This window comes from Phytophthora cinnamomi (assembly GCF_018691715.1).
Source record: "Phytophthora cinnamomi strain GKB4 chromosome Unknown Contig128, whole genome shotgun sequence".
Lineage (NCBI taxonomy): Eukaryota > Oomycota > Peronosporomycetes > Peronosporales > Peronosporaceae > Phytophthora > Phytophthora cinnamomi.
This window is the reverse complement of record NW_027151061.1, coordinates 20,889-40,324: the sequence shown is the minus strand read 5'-3', so window position 1 is coordinate 40,324 and position 19,436 is coordinate 20,889.

Below are 19,436 nucleotides of genomic sequence, written 5' to 3'. Positions count from 1 at the left end.
GAGGGCCAAAAAAGTCAGTCGGCGAACTTCCAGCAAGCACCAACCATGGCAGAGGCTATGTCGCAGGAAGAGTCCCGCATGAACGTTCGCCTCGACGAGTCTGTCCTCCAAACGTACCAGCAGGCGTCGGTGATTCGACCTACGAACATAGTAAGGGCTTACAAGAGCAAGCAGAACGAGTTCGTGAAGTGGTGCGACGATCAGGGGGCTGCTTTCAGCGATCTCACCCGATACACAGTTACAGGGCCGAAGCTGCATCTTTTTCTGAAAGAATGTGTAATTGGTAGACCAAAAAGACACAAATCGAACAGGCGGGGGCAACAGCAATCTAGCACAGAAGAAAATGGCACTACAAACGCAGTGGTCGGTAAGGCTACTGTCACAAGTTATGTTGCCGCGATGGTTGATTTATGGCGGCAACAAAACCTCGCTAAGGTCAACAGTCACCCTTCTCCACGCGACGATGCAGTGCGAGCTCTCCTAAAGATGGCGGAGTTTACTGAAGAAGACAGAAAGCGCAAAGCTTTTGCTGACCGGGGTTCCGATACGCTTTTGGATGCCTATACTACTAACGAACAGATTCAGTGTATCTCGACGTACTTTTGGACGATGCGACGAGATTATGGTACGAACTTAAGAAATCTGTTGACGTTTTTGCTTTCTCATTACGCACTCATGCGTGGAGAGTGCGCGAGGAAAATGGAGCTAGCTGACTTGCATTCGATTCGACTTGAAAATGAGGGGTATAGTCCATGTCGAGCGTTGGTTATGATTATGAAGCAGGGGAAGACAAACCAGGTTGGGCGGACTGAAGTCGGTGCGTGCATTCGAAATACGAATGTTCAAATTTGCCCCCACGGGCATCTTGGTTTTTATTTGTTTTTGCGATGGCATTGTGAACAGGAGCCTTTTCCTAATTTTTCGGAGTCCAAGGAGTGGTTTCCTGTGAAGCTGCTGAAAACAAAACAGAATCCATCTACTGAGATGTCTTACAAAGTTCATTTCGATGCTGTAGCTGTAGCTCTTTCGCATATTGGGCTAAGATGCCGTACGAAAACTCATGTTGGTAGAGGCTCTGGTTCCAGAATGGCAGATCTCGGTGGTGCTAGTGAAGCTCAGATCAGAAGGTTAGGCCGCTGGAACACTCAAGCTATGGAAAAGTGTTATTTGACATCGTTACCACGAGAAACAATGCGATCTTTGGCTGGCTTTGAGCCAGGGAGAGTAGCTTTTTATTGCTCGTGCATCGATGGAACCACCAGAGAATCTGGAGCGTCAAATATTCCCGCTTGTGGAGGAATGGAAAGAAAAGCTCGCCAATGGAACGTGTGAACAAACCCTTGCTGCTGGTGGATTCTTGGAACTGCTGGAATACTTGAGAACTGTGATTCTGCAAGATGCCGTATTGGTGATGAATGTGTTTCCTCGCCATCCCGTGTGGAATCACGCGATTTTCAAGTCTGCCGAATTTAAGGGTTTCCGATCAACAGCTATTTGGACTCTTCATCATATTGAGGACCCTAGCGAACAGCAACTAGAACGTGCAATGCCGCTTCTGAAAGCAAAACTAGATGGAGTGCACCAAGACGTGAAGCTTTCCCTAGAAAGTATTCGTCGTTCTGTGTTAGCAGTGGAGAGCAACATGTCTAGCTTATCGAAGGCCATATCACCGCTTACAGCTGGAACAGCTACAGTACAAACCAAGCTAGTCCAGCAGGATGTATCCCAACACGTTTCAACATATCCAATCTTAAGTAGTCTGGGTGTATCTGCTTCAGAAACACCGAATGTTGAACCGTCCATCAACGCTTCCACCGTTTATAAAATGAGCCGCGGGATTAACACTATCTCTGACGTGTGGAAAGAATGGGATCAAGGTCTCGGCGGTGGAGTATCCGTGAGATCCCTCGAGGATCAGTACGGGGCAAAATGGTGCAGTAGTGAAGAGCGACGTTTTTTTAATCGCCGGAGACGCATTATTAATCTTATTCAAGCTAAGGCAAGGAGTTTGCGTTCCGAACAGGAGGTATCACTAGAGGAAGCCGTGAGCTCAGCAATCTCCACTATTGAAGCTGTACGTGTACAACAGCGCAAATCTCTTAATTGGGTTTCTGTGCACGCGGAAGAGCTATCAGTAGAGCTCGGGACAACACTTTCACGACGACCGTGATGCCCAATATGTCGTACCCGGCATTGGGAAGACTTCTTTCACTCGAACAAATTCACCTTAACTCGAACGGATTCACCTTAACTCGAACGATGCAAAAACCTCAAACTCATCATACGTCAAATAGCCAGTTGATCTCCTCTCATCCATCACTTCGGATTCCCCCCTCCAGCCGACATATACCTCCAAGGCCGACGATGGTGCGCTCCTGCAATAACCTCACGCTGGAGGAGAAGATAGCCAAGCTACAGCGGTGGAAACAACACCCTGAATGGAGTCTCAAAGTGGCGTCTGAGGAGTTGAATGTCCCCAAAGGATCACTGCACGGATGAAAAAAAAAAGTTTTGGCATCTGCTGGACCAAGAAATTCCTGCTGACGTTGCTCAAAGAAAGCGCAAGAAGAGAGCGGGGCGTCCACACCGATTAGCCCCTTACGAACTACGCGTGCTGGAGTACTATGAGAACTGTATAAATCATGACGAAAAGTGCAGCAACATCGACTTGCAGAAGTACTGCCGTGGAATTGAGGAGTTTGTGAGAGCCAAGTCTGACAGCGGCCAAAAGACATGGGTTCAACGATTTGTTGTGAGATACAAGGCTATTGTTGCAGCGCGGGTCAAGGAAACAAAAGCAGCTGGAAAGGCTGCTGCAGACGCAACGGCTGCTGAGAATACAGAGGATGTGGAGGCTGCAGAGACCAGAACACGTACACTGACAGGCAGTAGTGACAGTGCTGAGGGTAGCAGTGACGCTGCTAAGGGTGGTGGTGACAGTGTTTGCAGTGGTGACAGTGATGACAGTGATAGCAGTGAATGTGAACCTGACGAAACTAGTGGTAGCAGGAAAATTGATCAAGCTGATGAGCCTGGAAGTCGGCCGCCAGCGGCCGACAGTGAGAGCGACGTGGAGATGCTGGACAGTGATGTGGGTATTCAAAAGAGTGGTATTGCGGCTGCTATCGCAAAACAAAATACGCAAAGTGCTACAATGCAACGTTTTTTTCGAACGCGTTATCCGAGCTACGCCCCACTTGTTGTGTGGACAGATCCACAGACAAAGATTACGCTACATGTATTCATGGACGACTCCGATAGTCTTCTGAATAGTACGGCGACTACTGGAAACGCAATTGACTATTTCATCTACAGGTATATGATGAATAAACCAGGCATTGTTTGCGCGCTTGGAACTGCTGTATTCGCTGAAATGGAACTGGCATTTACTTTTCGGGGACGCGGCAAAAAAAAAAGCAACTGTGCTCAAGTCGTTGATGGAGGGTTTTGATTGGTCTGCATATCGATATGTTCTCATCCCGCTTTCAGGCAGAAATCACTGGAGTTTTCTAATTGTTGAGAATGCAGCAGAAAATGGGCATTGTAAGATGTATCATGTTGATTCTCTGAAAGGCAAACACAATTCTGATTACGTTTTTCAGGTATTCAAGTGGTTTCTCAGTCGCCGCTTGGCTTATAATACAAACCTCCCTGTTGCAGGATTTGAAGCTACAACCTACGCGTACAAGACAAAGTCGCAGCAAACTAATTCGCTTGATTGCGGTATCTTTCTCTTGCACTACATGGACACTATTGCAAGTTTGATTTCTGAGTTTGTGCCTGCATCCATTGTGGATGACATCACGTCCTGGACAACCCGCGGTAGGTTTAATGCGACGAAGGCCGAGCAGTATCGCGCTCTTCTCCACCAGCGACTTCACGAGGACATGAAACCACGGTAGTTTGCTTTCTTTTTCGTCTGTTCGAGTTAATATGAATCTGTTCGAGTTAAGGTGAATCTGTTTGAGTTAAGGAGAATCTGTTCGGCTTACTATGAATCTCCCCTCGATTGGATAAAATTTCTGAAAAAAGATATTTGCCCCGCGTCTTTTCCGCATTACAAATCATCTTAGGTCCGGGACCGAGACCCACACTAAGCCAGGGTAGATAACCCCTAATTATCGGAAGTGAAAGAGCGCGCCGTCCCCCTCCTCGTCCCCGTCCCGTCGCCGTGCCGTCTCTCTGATAACTCAGTTATCAGAAGTGTCACCCTCTGAATAACAGCTGCTATCTTAAAATTTAGCACATTTTTAACCCCAATATTGTCATTCGCGAAAAAGACGGGAGGCGACGAAGAGCCCCGCGCGCGGCGGTGCAGGCCGGCACCAGCGGGCCAGGAGGAGAGGCTGCGGCGACGAGGAGGTGATGGCCTCGCGCGCGGCGGTGCAGACCGGCACCAGCGGGCCAGGAGGAGAGGCTGTGGCGACGAGGAGATGATGGCCTCGCGCGCAGCGGTGCAGATGAGCATGTAAGTCTCCATTGAGCGTGAATATAGTTCGGCGACAAGTGTACTAACGCTACAGTATATGTGTGGCCTAGGTCTCTCTACCTTTTAGACTCTCGCTCAATGCGTTCAACGTTAAGTGCGATTGTGTTCTGTGATTCTCCAGCATGCATACTGCTTGCTCATAAGTGACGTGTTGCTGTTGTGCCATCAGGATAACTCGGTCAATTATACGTTTTCTGCGGAAAAAGAATCGCTTTTCGGCTGCGTTGCTGCGCCAGCTCGATCCAAGTTGCTCTTCAAGTTTACGCACGGCAGGGCCCCCATTTATTCCGACCTCCCATTCCTGCCACACTTGGTGCACAGTCTTGATGGATCTGAGGAGCTTGTACGAAGCTGGAAGTGGTGTGCGACGCGGATGCGTTTCTGTCGAATCCGCTGTACAGCCAGAACGATCTTGTGCACTGCTAGAAGCTCCCCAGTCGACGCTCAGACGGACAGACGCAGAGCCGGAGGTAATTTGTGTGAACATTTCTTTAACATGCACCACTGACGTTTGAAGTTCACTGACCTTGTTATCGATGTGTGATATCACTTGCTGCTGCTGTTGTTTCAGATGATCCATCAAGTCCGGTAACACTTCGTGTAATTGCTTCACTTGCGGCGACTGATCGTCTAGCATTTTGGTTTTCAATTCCTCGGCGAATTCTTTAAAGCCGCCGGAGCTGAACAGAGAGTGCGACCAGACTTTGTGAGCGGGATGAAGCTCGCGCAGTAGCACAGAGTCTTGCAAGAGGACAACCCGAAGGTACAGTAACAAGTTAAGAACCCCCCCCTGTGGCAACGTGCGGTGCTGATTGTTGGTTGTAGGCTGTCATGTAATATTCCACAAAAGGAAATACTTCGCGCTGAAGGCTATCGGGCGAAGTGAGTGCTGCCCGCTCCAAGAAAAATGCGCGGCGATCAGGCGAAAACCAGCCAACGAACGCATTGCTTCTCGAGGCAGTGCAGTCAGGTAACATCCCTCCATCGCTGTTGCATTCCATCTGCCTAAACGTCTAATTTGAGATTCTGACGCCCCTGCCAGCTCAGCCATTCTGGACCCAGACCCTCGCGCCGCATGGGTCTTTGCTTTAGAGTGCAAGCCCAGAGCGGTGAAAGCCTTCACGGTTGCGTCGTAATGAGCCCGGTAAGACAGCGCTTTGTTTGTTTCTTTTCCTGACTTGAGCACCTTAATATCATACCAATTTTGTAGGATCAGAACGTCTGGTATCGCTTCCATTTGCACACACCATTGATAGAAAAAATACAAAGCGAGAGCTCCGATAGGACAAACCTCGACATTGTTGTGTCGAATGCAAGAGCCAAACTCGCGGTGGCCAAATTGATTCGTTTTACCTTGTTCCATAATCATCACGTGCGCTCTGCATTCTGTGAAGCTCTCGTGCTCCAACTCCACATTGAAAAGATCAGGTAATTCCATGTTACGCGCAGACTCGCCTCGCAGAAGGCAGGCATGACACAAGAAATGGCTGAGGCGATTTCGTAAGTCTCTACCAGTATTCAAGTTCATGTGACAGGGAGAGATTGCCACGAGATCGTTAGTCGTGCAGTAACCATCTAATAGAGACCCAATACCGCGATCAACGTACTCACGCTTGTTCTTTTCGTGTTTCTCGCGCTTCAACGAAGTCAGGAGAGCCTTAATGAGGCTGTTGCGGGTGTGCGGGTGTGCGTTTGCTCCCCTGCTGTGCTGGTTGTTGTACAAATCCGACAGAGCGTTACATACATTTCAACTGTAGCTACGCTGACTCTGCGAGTAGACTTTTTGACACGAACTTGGCGATCTACAACTTCCTCTTGAAGAAAAGATGCATCTTGGATGCTGTGACCTGGTAACGTGTAGTTTCGTGGAAGCCTTTGCGATCGCACCAAGCCTTGAACTCCCTTTGTTTCGGCGCGTACGCGCGAGTAGTATTTGTCGGACGGGCAGCTTGACAGCTATCTAGAGTTGTGTTTGCGCTTTCCTCCCGCTCCACTAGTAGATATGGTGACTCCATGGCTGCTGCAAAATGTTGACTGACTTTTTGACAAAATGCTATCTACGATTCACTCCAACCACGGAGGGACGCCGTCCTCCATACTATATAGCGCTCGAATGTAGTCACACCTACCCCTAAGGAGATAGCCACTCATTATCTTTTAGTTTATTTTTATTTTTATTTGTCAAAAGCTCTTTATTTTTTAGTTTTTTATTTTTACCTGTCAAAGCCGGTTGCACTTGGGGGGAGCACTGCATCCGCCCAAGGACCTGACATCGATCATCTGCATGGTCGATGGTCGGTGGCTATCGCCGCCAAAGATCTTAGGGGCTGGTTGCGTCTTTGGTGTCTCGTGTCAGTGTATGGTGGGCGTGATTTCCCTAAATCCAACCTGTTGATCAACTCAATCGTGTCCGTGTTTTAGAACACCATAGCAGAGCGTGCGTCTGCCATTCTCGAAATCGCCTCCCTTCGAACGTATCGGTGGCGCAGAAAACCTCTCGCAAATAAAACCTGTACCAGTTATATATTCCACCACGACCACACAGCCGAACACTCCGGGGGACGGCACGATATCAGCGTACCGGAGTACGCACCAGATATCGTCTGTAGTCGAAGGCATGACGCCCGCAGCTCCGACACGTTCAGCCTCGAAATCTCCATGCCAGGTCTATCACATTTGTATTTTCTTTGTGAGATAGCCCCCCCCCCCCCTTCAGCGGTGTTGGCCTCGACATGAATCCCAAGGGAGCGGAGCAATTTGGCACCGCTAGTCCCCCAACGCCCACACGTTGTACATACACCAAGAAACGTGTTGTACGTACAACAGGTTAAATTATGGGCGGATTAGATGGGTAACCCAGGCCCTCCTGAAAATGCACAGGACTTGGGTTCACCGGACCAGTACATCCAACATAAACTGTATAGGTACGGTTAAAGTAGAGCAGTACGCTACTATAGCTACATCGATTCGTGTAAGAGTAAGAACAAACGGTAGTCTCCTACTCGTATTTGCAGCCTTTATATGTTTAAGCTGAGTGGCGATATGTGTTCCTTGGAAATAACCATGTATGCTACCAGATATGGCACCATACTGTCAAATCACGTCGCCTATGCGACGTCTGGAATCGAAAAGTAGGGGCAAGTGGAGCGCTTATAAACCCCAACGAGACGGTGTAGATAATGACGAGAAAATGTTGTGCATAATTGAGAATGAGACTTGATCTGCCTTGATACTGCCGACCACTGAATACGCGATGGGGAACAAATGGTGTTTTGAGAGGGAATTATAAATTGGCTAGAGCACTTATTTACATTTTGCAAGTCAAGAAAACCGATTTGGGGGGGGGTATACGATCAGGGTAGTGTATAATGTACGTCTGTATGAAAGCAATGCGCAAAATCGTATTGTGGTGACAGCTCCAGGCTACAATGTGTGCAGTTTATGATTGCATCCATTTGATGCGTTGTCGCATTTGTGCTAGGTTCCGTGCAAATTGCCTGCTTTACACTCTATTAGCTGTCCTTGTCCAGTCTCTTGATAAAAACATATGACCTTTAATCCAAAACTCGCTATCACGGTGTATCTACATCGTTGTGATGCTGTAGATATGCCTTGTACATGCTGGCTGTAAAATAAGATAAACGATTTGGCGAAATGGTTATGTCATTGTTGTACACAGCCGGTTGTTGAACTTATGCGAGACTATAGTAAAAAAAAAATGGTGTTGCGCGACTTTAAAATGCTGCACGAGTAACATCTTGGGTGAATACAAAACAGGTAAAAAAAACAGCTTGGGCTAGAAGGTGCTTGAACACCCAAAAAAGATGTTGCATCACGTATTTATGTGTAAGCCTGTCCACTGCATAAGTAGGAAGTTGAACGGAAGCGGACCATCCACACAAAAGCGTAACCATCACTGAAATATATGAACAACTATCAGGTAAACTACATCTCCGCTAAACTTGTAAGTAGCGTTAGGGATTCGTGGGTTACTAGAGAGAGAGAGAGAGAGAGAGAGAGAGAAGAGCGATGGACCATTTGTTAGCCGGAGACTATTCCATTGTAGCATCTGTATACAATATGAGCGTCCACCTAGCTACATGACGGTTACGATGTCCAATGATGACGAAAAATCCGAGTCTGAAGAGGTTTCATATCCCACCTGTCCATGCAGCCACAAGTTCAAGATGTGCCTTTCGTCTGGGGCTTGCGAAATTTCGGAGCAGCACACCCATGCTGGAGACAACGACGCGTCTGCTAGCCCACCGCCGAAGAACGTGATAACTGTAATGAAGAATTATATAGTGCAACAACTTAGTTCAGGCATTAAATCAACCGCTGCCCAGCTTTTCGATGTCATACATACCATGGTTTTTGCGGGAATATAGTGCGACCTTCACAAAAGGACCAACAAGTGATTGATTTCGTGAAAAATTGGAGACAAAATTTTCCCAAGAAGTTGATAGATCCAGTGAGAAAGATTTGAAACGGTTAAAATGAACAGAATACTGTAGGTAACTCTCAACAATATATTACTCTTAACCTCATATTCCTATGCCTACTACTCTAGGTCCGTACCCGGTACCTGGAGGCAAAAGAGGAAGTGAGCTCGTCTTCGGACTGCGTCCTCGACAGCTCACTCCTCGGCCTCTTGTCGTCATCGCACTATGGATAGCAGGCAGCTCTCTGCCTGTACTATCCAGATCGCAGCTGGCGATCTGAACATTATCCTCTCGTACTTGCTAATATAAACATTAACAACTTAACGAGGTTTTTCTTTCATTATTCAATCACTCGACATTCTACGAGCGGGGTGCGCGCTGTGCGCCTCTTCATTCAACAGAAATGCTAACCTATACGACACTCTGGATCTAACATCGATGCAAGATCTCGACGTGATTATTTGATGTGACTCCCAACCGGATGGATGTCCAGGGAGCACTGGTGCGATCTCACTTCTTGATGATAGTTCCGATAGTTCCGAGGCCTTTTCATTTCACGTCTTGTCTCCGGAAAATCCGTAATACCTGGTGTGCAAAGCCGAAGCACCTGCACGACCATGCTGCACGTAGATAGTACTCATCGTATGATACTTCACGGCTACTCTCCGTGTTTGCATTCAGATATTCGGACCATAGATGCCTCTCTGTGCCACTCGCGTACTTCTGTACGTCACAGAAGTGCACTTTTGATATTGACTGGTGAAGTAGGCGCAGGGCGCCCTACTGGTAATGCAGTCGCGCAATGTCGGCACGTGACACTGAGGACTGCAGCCCCCAGTGAGACCAGATCTCGCTGCAAGAAACAAGATGACAGGCCGAACCTGGTAATCTTGAAGGTAACGTCGAAGAGAGCGAGCGACTCTCTTCGCGCTTTGGTAGATTCGGGCACGTCGAACAACTTTGTTCGACTGCGGAGCCTGCCTAGTCTTGACTTCGAGGAGGTAAATGTACCTCGAAGTCTTCTGGAGGTACGACTGGCAACAGGTGCCATCGTGAAGACCGAGAAGCGCGTCGTGAACGTGCGCTTCTCGTACAAACAACGGGTGTTTGTCGAACACTTATTATCGTCCTGGACCTGGACGATAAGTTCGACGTGGTGATGGGCATGCCGTGGCTTGCACGGCATGATCCGGTGATAGACTGGAAGAAGCGCACGATCGTGCGCTTCGACCGCGACAGCGGAACATAGAGCGATGGCCCCGTTACCGCAGCGCACGCACCAGCAGGTGCGCGCGGCTCACCAGTCGAGACAGCGCTTAATGCTGCTGTCCCGGAGTGCCCAAGAAGTGCGCGCACAAGTGAGACCCACGTCGGCAATGCTGCCGACGTCGGAAGATGAGGATGTGTCGGTTCTGGGAACCAACACTCGCGTTCAAGTGTGTAAGGAACAGTCCCTGACCCGAAGAGGTCAGGTCGACAACGACGCGTCGGCTCCGGGAGCCGACGCACCCTCGGTCATGAGGGGCTCCGCCAGTGAATAGCGTCGAGGTGGCGATGGCGTGTTGACTCCGGGAGTTGACGCTGCAAACAGTGCGGACGATTGCAAACGTACCGCACTGGCGCAATTTGTATGCTGTCGTGCAGCCGGGCTGCACGACGAAGCGGCATGCGATCAAGCCGGGCTTGATACCGCGCGCCCGCGGACAGGGTCTGCCGGCGAAAGGACACATTACCGTGCACCCGAGCTGCACGAAGGAACACGCGGTCAAGCCGGGCTTGATACCGCGCGCCCGCGGACAGGGTCCGCCGGCGAACAAGTGTCCACGGCCGGGCCTGGACCAAAAGAACAACTGTGCGGAGCCCGGCTCCACACAACAAGAAGACAGCGCATGCGGAGAACGCTGCGCAAGTCTCGGTCCGGGACCGAGACGCAACAAGAGCAGTCTGCTGGGCAGACTAAGGCGGTGACGCCGGATGTCGAGACGCTAAGCGTCTTGACGCGCGCCGATACTGGATTCCAGTATCGTGTGATGGAACTCGCTAATCCTCCGACGACGGCGTCGGAGGTGACTTCGCTTCCAGCCATGAGCTGGAAGCGCTTCACGCGCGACTTGCACGATGGACGCATCGAGCAGGTCTGCGTTCTTTCGAACAGCGAAAGAACTGAGAGCGAGAGCGAAGAGCTGAGACAGCTCTTCATGGGAAGTACCACTGAGAGTGAAGACACTCTCAGTGCGAAGACGAAGCGAGAGCGCTTCGAGGAACAAGGTTGGGACTCGTTAAAGTCGAGTCCCTATTACGAACTGTTGAGGGAGTACAAAGACGTACTCCCGGAAGAGATTCCTGCGGAGCTTCCGCAGGATAAGGGCATTCAGCACGAGATTGATCTCGTGCCGGGCACGAAGTACTGTGTCACGCGGCAGTGGCCACTGCCGCGAGAACAAGTAAAAGCGATCGACGACTTCTTTGAAAGTCGTGGCAAAGCAGGACCAGTGCGGGAATCGAAGTCCCCGCACAGTGCTCCGTTGTAGTGCAACGAAGTAATGATAGAATCGCAGCACTAATATCGGTTGCCTCCATTCAGAATAGCTATTCGCGTGGACGAGGAAGGTGATTGGTTGAGACATGGATGTGAAGGTTCAAGGAATCCCTGGCTACGACGTCTAGTTGAAGCACCAATCTTGGTGATCAGTTTGAGAATACAGTCAGCGCGGTCACTTCCGACACGGGGGTATGCCTATAACCTGTTCCACATTATATAAATCCGAAAATCATTTTATAAAGGTATTCGGCGGAAAATGGTGAGGAATTATCTTAAGTGAGTGGGAGTTCAGCTCGCGCAAGAAGCACTCATTTTTGTAGGACTAGGTTAAATATCAATATTCTCAAACGTCGCAGACCTGGTATAGCTTTTTACGCAGCTTGGCGCCGTAGTTGGCACCAAGAAGGCCAGCGGCACGGGCCGGCGCAAGTTAAAGACGTCGCAGGGCCTCAAAAAGCGTCTTGCAAAGAAGTTAAGCATGATCGTCGCTCCGTCGTCGCTCGTGCTGCTACCCGGAAGGAGTCTCGCCGCGTTGCGAGCAAAAGCTACTATGCGCGAAAGAAGCTTGGAATTCCTTTGGTTGCAAACCACTTCCGTTTTTGCGACCAGTCGCGCAGACCGACCAGCCGCACAAGAATCAACCTGTGGTGCGTGGCAGTACACCACCTAGCCAACCGACACCAAAAGGAGCAGCATTCGAGCGACCCTTGAAGTTTAAGCTTTGTTAAACTATAAGGTTTTCAATTGGGAGCACTACGATCTTGCCATCTCAGTGCACCATGGAGGCCCGAAATCACCCACCGGACCCTGGCGCCCTCCACCAAGACAAAACAACGGCGACAAAGCTACCAAAGGAACCAGAGAAGGTTGAAGATCAGAGTGGACAAGAAGAGGTTGTGAAGACAATGCATCAGGAGGCAATTGAATCAACGGAGCGACAACCACCAGCTACACCACCACCAGTTGGAGAAATCGAGCCGGAAGCTGAGCCCTCCGAGAACAAGAGCCAGAACCCGGAAGGGATACCAGAGAAACAAGCCCCTTCAGTGAACTGGTGGTCGAGATGGAGAGAACATTTGATCAAGGTGAACAGATGAATGAGCAAGAAGAACACACACGCAATCAAGTCATGCAGCAAATGTTCACGATGGCGTTCAAGCAACAAGACCAAAAGGAGCTGTCAGAAGAAAAATCGCATTATCCCATTCTCCAACAAGAAGAACTTCGAGGTCTGATCCGGCTCTTCAAGTTAGAAGTGGTGCAGCACGATGGTACGGCGCAAATATGGCTGCGACGACTCAAGGGTCTTGCTACATCCATTTTCGACAGTAGGCGAACTCTACTGGATGGTATTTCTTTGAAAGAAAGTGAGATCAAGGTAAAATTTACAAGTCCATCCCATTTCGAAGCAGGCGGTTTGTATTAACAAATTTACACCCTGAAGTCGCTTCTGGAGATGGAACACCAAGTGACAACGCTGCACGAGTTTGGACGATCCAGATAGGGAGAGATGGTATCACCAATGAACGTCAACATGATCGCTACAAAATCAAACTACTCAATATCTCGCGATTCACAGATAAAGCAGCCGTTGATGCATTTCTACGATCGAGATTTGATGGAGAATTCAGGACGTATCAAGAACCTACCTCGGGACGCCAGACACTACAAACCGGAGCGTGGGAAATTTTCTTTCGATCCCCAGGATGCCCGCCCTTTTTGGAGGGGATCAGATTTATTAACTGGCTGGGAACCAAACTATTAGTCCATCACGTTGGTAGCAGTCCGGCTTCTCCGTGCTACAATTGCGGTAAGCCTGGCCACACGGTTGTTCAATGCCGAGCTTCAACAGATCAATGGAAATCTACAGCAAACTGCATTACAGTAAATGCACAAGATCTCACCACACTTATCAAGCAAAAATCAACGATAACTAGCTTTGAAGAGCTTGAAGGTATGTGGACGAGTCTACAGCATCGCCGCGATGTAACTGAGCATCATATTACTTCGCTAGCCACGAACAATAACGACGGAAACCAAGACGAATCTCAAGCGGAAGTCCCAAGAGCGGTACCAGCGCCTATCTCAACGTGAATCACACCGAAGTCGCGAGGAAAACGCAGTAATGCCAGCTACAGTCACATACAGAGCAAGAGTTTGTCATCATCAGAACTGCAAGTGTCCACAGACAACCATCAACAGAACGTGATAGATCTAGTCAGCGAAGACGGATCCCAGCAGGAATCGCAAGGTCGACCAGAAAAGGAAGCTGCAAAGCCGACAAATAGTGGCCCTCGACAAATTCGTCGACCAGCAGCACTGTCCAAACAACAGAGATTAATCATGGAAGCGATAAGTCGCAGCAACCCGGAACCGAAGTGGGAGGACACTGAACAATTACGCAATCTTGTCATTGATGACCTGGAATGGGCAACGACAACAGGCCACCAAGTCATTGAATACTGTGGTCTAAAGGACGTAGCCACACCAGGAACAGGAAATTGCCAATACTACGCTATCGCCATGGCTCTACTCAACACAGATTTCACGACAGCCGAAAACCAGAAAGCTATCGAGAACTTAACCGCAAAACTAAAGAAAGGTTTGCAAATTGCTATGATGCATGGGTTTGACGAGGAGTACCAGCACGACGAACGTAAGTTACGATTACTAGCTTGCATGAAAAATACGAGTAACTTATCGGAAATGGAATCGAAGCAATTACTGATGGAGTACATGGAAGATATAGCTCAAACGAGCTCAAAGAGTGCAGCTTTCATCGCTAGAAGCTTCTGGGGCTCTGATTTTACGCTACGTCTAGCTGCCAAGTTGCTACAACGACCGATCTTTGTAGTAGTAGCACGGAATGGACTTACGAAGCCAAGCTACCAGATCTTCGATCCGTACACAGCTAAAACAGCGAACTTCATTTGGGAATCAGCTAAAGAAGTAATGATCGCTGAACCAGAGGCACAGTTGTGACTGGAACGCCTTCAAGCAGAATGCCTAAATCCCAGAGGAAAAGAGCATCTGCCTATTGTACTAAAGTATGGTGCGGAGCACTACCAGTGGCTACAATTCGGAAACCGTCCGGTTAACCAACCTCAGACAGAGGAGGAGTCATCATGTCTCGACATGCCCCCAGAACTTGGTGAAGAAGAAAGTAAAACCGAGGACGCAGCTGAACCCACTAGAAAACATTAAAGCACCAACGAGCAACACAGATGCCCAGCCAATTGCTGTTTTAAACCAGACAGGTCCTCCAGAGAGTGGTCGACAAGAGTCGAAGAAAATTAATGAACCAGGTGGACCACGAACAAAAGAATCGCTAGAGTTCTCGAATGTGGGAGCGTTTTGCCTTGCTCCAGTAGTACGAAAGTTACTGCTACAACTTGACTGGAATAACACGTCACAGAGACAGGCTTTGGAAACAATGACGGGGGCCAACGCTGAAACTTTACAACACTGGCAACAACAACTTCATGCCAACGGAATATCTAGCGCCAGCACACCAGGGGATAGCGACGTTGAAATGGATGAATCTCAAGAATCATCATGGTCGCCCCCACCGGAGATGGCAAGAAGCGACGCAAAGCACGACCCAGTCCCTCCAGATATACACTGAGACGATTTAACCACTCCAAGAGGAGGAAGATTTACAAGCCATCAGAAAACGGCTTCTGCTGGTCGGCGGGGGGAGATTAGCCAACGGGAGTAATGGAATGCGCTGGAACCTGATTGGAAACAGATAAGCATCCTGAATTTCCCGGGTCTTCCAGCAAACACTACCACATGGAAGAATGCGGTTAAAGCTCACCCTGTGAAACTATTGCAAAGCTTGCAAGCAGTAGACTCACCCGAATATACTATTCGCTCAATAAATGCAAGCGTTCTACAAGACTGGACGAGAGGATTTCGAATCGACTGTCTAATTCAAGGCCTAATCGAGGTTCGCACTGCTCAACATGACGAACTGGCACAGACTGAACTAGGCAATGAGATTAATTATCTGAAGACGGAACGCGACGAAATGATAAATGATTTCTATATTCATGGGCGAGACTACTGGATCAAGCTTCGAAAGTATGACGCTGACAAAAATGAACTACTCAAGATCTGCAAAAAAGCTCAGGCAGCCCACCTTACTCGATTGATAATTGCAGCCATCGCTTACGGTCCTGAGCTAGCTAGAATCAGTGGGAGGCCATTCCCTACAAATGCCATGGTAGTACCCTTGATCAAAATCTTGCAGGGTGCACTCAAACAGGATCCCAGACTAAAAAGGCATTATATGGGCAAGATTCCGACGGTGACCTAGCTAGCTTGGAATCGATGTTAGCGCATAGGTCAATTGACCCACCGCAACAAACCCCGAACATCCAATAATTATTCCAGCTCAGTCAACCAAGACGGCAACAGACTTATACCCGGATCTGTATGCAGACCTGCATAACGTTGCGGAAATGTTTTACACTCCAGGACATTTGAAGCGAAATGGAATAAAGGGAGAACAGCACTTCAGGTTATTACACAAAATTTACAAGGATTTATTAGCAAGCGTCGGGAGGCATGGCTGCGCGGGTGGCCACTACGCACCGACGTAGCTCCCGCAGAAATTATTTTGTTCAGGACACACATTTGAAGACGAAGGCAGACATTGCAGAGATGACCGAAATGTGGAATCGCGTTTGTGGAGCAAAACAACCGCCTCATCCTCTTAGTTACTGGACAACTACAGCAACCAACTCAGGAAGAGTAGGGATACTATTACTACCACACATTGCCGCACGAATTCATCCATCGAAACAGAATGATTGGAATGACAGAAGAATTGCGGTTCAATTTGATGATTGGTGCTTAGCAAACATATACGCACCGACAAATAGAATCAAAAGAAATGATTTCTTCTCTGACTTGAACGATTGGATGGACTCAAATATATCGACATTACTTGGTGGGGACTTCAATGCGGTACTAAATCCTCGGGTGGATCGTCTTGTTGATGGACTACCGAGTTTAGGTGCCTGTGAAAGCAAAGAACTCAATCATCTAATTGATAATCTTAATTTGATGGATGCCGTGACACTTTCATCTCACGCAGATGAAGACAATACATTACATTAGACCCCTTACTCACTACACATACTGGCGAAAGCGCTCAGCTAGCAGGATCGATCGGTTCTACGTTAGCAGTGATATTGCCGGAACAGCGCAGTGGGTTGAAGCACGTGAACCAGTTGGCTACTCCGACCATCAGGAGCTCCGGTTGTGGCTAACGATGCAAAATTCACAGAGTCGAAAACGCAAAGGGGTTACGCGATATCCATTCAGTAGTTCGAGGCCAGAATGGGTGCGAACTCAAATACAAAAGCGACTAAAAAGTTTGACCACTGAATTCCAGCGCCAAAGTAGTCCCGCCGTAGCCTGGGATACTTTTGCGAGGCAATTTTCGTTAATGATTGGTGAAGTAGCCCGTATGGACCGTGAACACACCGAACATTATTATGACCGTTTACAGACAAATCTCCGATCGCCACCATCAACAAGAACTGAAATACTACTAAAAACACAGCATCGCCGAGTACGACAGAGTAGTCGATCTTTTGGTCGATCTATACAACCTACTGCTTCTAATTTAAAGAATTTTTACAAGAAACACGCTAACTGGCAGCGGGACCAATACGTAACAGGGATTGATCCATCTCCGGGACACTTCTATACTGAGAATATGTCTACAGCAGAAAGAATGGCATCAGAATGGAACGATATATTAGGAGCATCTCATGCAAAAGTTAGTCCCGATAACATTCAAGATGCTCTGAAAAAATTCCACGAAGTACCTGAACAAAACCGACTACAGCCAGAGGAACAAACGAAATTGACAAGACCAATTGAAGATCAGGAAGTTCTAACCGCAATAGATCAGCTTCCACGGGATAAATCCGGAGGCTCCTCAGGACTATCTCACGATTTCTTCAAGGATTTCGAAGACGAACTGGTAGGAATCCTCACAGCGGTTTACCAGGATATTCAGAACGGTGCCGCAGTCCCGAAATCGTTCCTGGATGCGGTGGTAGTACCGCTTCGAAAAAAAGGTGATTCAAAAAGCGCAATGGACTATAGACCAATATCTCTGTTGAACACAGCATACAAGATATTGGGAAGAATTTACGCTAATCGAATTCACCCCTTCTAACCACGAATAATTAGTAGTGGGCAACAGGGATTTGTGAGGGGAAGATTACTAACAAGGAGTGTAACAATGGTTCAAGCGCTGTTACGAACAGTAATAGATGATCCTACTACTGATTGGGCAGATTCCCCTGCGATTCTTTGTGTTGATCTCCAGAAGGCGTACGACACACTATGCAGAAACTTTATGGCGGCTGCGCTGGAGCAATATGGATTCCCCCAGCAATTGCTTGATGTATTTCATAATCTTCACAATGGAACCATGGCTAGCTATTTAGTAAATGGAGAAGAATCAAGTAAATGGGCTGTGAACTCCGGCATACGACAGGGTTGTCCGTTAGCACCTTTACTTTTCGTCCTTGCTGTTGATTTTCTAGGGCGAGCAATCCAAGCACATCCTGCAATCAAAGGAGTGGAAATTCCGGGATCAGGAGGAAGACGACATATATTCAGCGGATTTGTAGATGACAGTACAATATTTCTTTCGGCAACGAGAGAATTAGCACCTGTCAACGCAATTTTAAATCGTTTTGGTCAGCTCTCGGGGTTGAAAGTCCGAGCAAAAGTATATTGATACCGCTCAATACAGCTTGGCATCAGACTAAATGTCACGGATATCCAGTATTGGCTCAAACGGCTACAACACGAATATTGGGGTACCATTTCGGAGTAAAAGATACTACTGACCTAAATTGGGAGCTTCGAGTGGAAAACATTAAAAAACGACTGCAAGTGGCAACACAAGTAACCAATTCTGTTAAACAACGAGTGGTTTTATTTAACACGATAGTACTGCCAGTGATCCAATTTACAGGCCAGCACATTTTGATCACTTCAAAAATGCTTCGCCAATTAGAACAGCTACAGAAACGATTCATTTGGAAAGGAACAATTGGAGAGGAACAAGCTCGAAATAAGTTAGCCCCCGGATTGGTATTTGCTCCTGAAGAACAAGGCGGTTTGGGTCTATAAAACATCGAATTGGCGCTCCAAATCACACGTATGAATCAGGCAGAATATTGGATGCAATCTACACCAGATAGCTACACAGCGGCGTGGCACTCCCTTGCTCATCCCGACCAAATCAACTCGCCTGACTGCTGTATATTTACACCTACGTTGAGGAATCGGATACGTTCTTGTCCAAGAAAAAGGAATAAAGGAACAAGAACAACTGTCCAAGAACTGGGACGATATGAGGTTTGGGCAGATCAAACAGAACGGCTGCAACTTTATCCATCTTCAGGAACTGCTGATAGAGTCGCAAGCAACAAAGATACTATGATCTGCTATTGGCATCACAGCGGATCTCTCCAATGTGCGCTACAGGCACCTACTCCAGGGGAACCGGAAGGCGGGACTGTCGGGTTTCTACGAGCAGGAAGCTGGTGCGACAATGGGTGTGTTGTTGATCACAAAGGAAAACCACTGCAAGCGAGAGATTTTCCGCTGATATATCCATGCTCATTATTACATCTCCAAATATCAAGCTTAGGACCTGGCGAATTTATTCTGATTCCGCCTATTCGCTTCCGCCTATTCAAGATACAGCACCATCGTCAAATACGGAAGTGGTGTGCAAGCATATTTTCGAGTATTCCCGATAAGGTTTGGTCCCAACTGCCAAATCCAGTAACCCCATGGTATCTCCCCACTTTGAAAAAAGAGTATCAATGGGTATCAACGTGGTATCATAAGGTGACGGCATTTTCTCTCACAGTACCACGAGAAGAAGCTTTTAAACTTAGTCAATACAACGATGGATGGACAT